This window comes from Amblyraja radiata, chromosome 15 (genome assembly GCF_010909765.2).
Source record: "Amblyraja radiata isolate CabotCenter1 chromosome 15, sAmbRad1.1.pri, whole genome shotgun sequence".
Classification (NCBI taxonomy): domain Eukaryota; kingdom Metazoa; phylum Chordata; class Chondrichthyes; order Rajiformes; family Rajidae; genus Amblyraja; species Amblyraja radiata.
In genome coordinates this window covers 57,742,336-57,743,110 of record NC_045970.1, presented here as the reverse complement: position 1 = coordinate 57,743,110, position 775 = coordinate 57,742,336, and positions in this window count along the sequence as shown.

Genomic DNA, 775 nt, shown 5'->3' with positions numbered 1-775 from the left:
ACATTGTCGTAGATTGTCGCCGATATAGGCCTAGATGGACTTCATTCATAGCATCACGACTGGCTGTTGTAGCTTGACTTCTGTGCTCTATCTACCTCATTGGAGACCCTCCCACTATCTTTGATCGGAATTTACTGGTTTTATCTCGCACTGAACTTTATTCACGTTATTCCCTTCATCATGTTTCTGCTCACTGTGGATGCCTCGATTGTAATCATGTATTGTCTGTCTGTTGTCTGGTTAACTCGCAACTAAAGCTTTTCACTTTACCTCCGTACATGTGACAATAAACTCAACTCAAACTGACCGGTGTCTCTCAGTCCTCTCATTGATGTGGATATCTGCACTAACTGGTGTCTCTCAGTCCCTCTCTCTCACCAGGATATCTGTACACTGACCGGTGAACCTTAGCCCCTCTCTCCCAAGGGGATATCTACATTGACAGGTGTCCCTCTCTCTCAGGGGGATATCTGTACACCGACTTTTAACTCAGCCCCTCACTGGGGTATCTGAGTGTCCTCTTGCTCCACAAAGTGTTCAGCGTTGTAATGAGTGGATGGAGCAGAGTGTGATCAATCTTTAATCCGGATCTCATCATTGCCCCCCCACCCGCCGCCTGTTGTGGAGACAAACATATTTTGGGGAATTGAACTGTGTGCTGTGGGCAGGGACAGGAAGCCTCTGATTTCAGTGGGTGGGAACCTGTTCAAGCCGCGGCTACCTCTCTCACACACACACTCACTCACAGCTCACTTCCCTATTTAAACAACGCTGA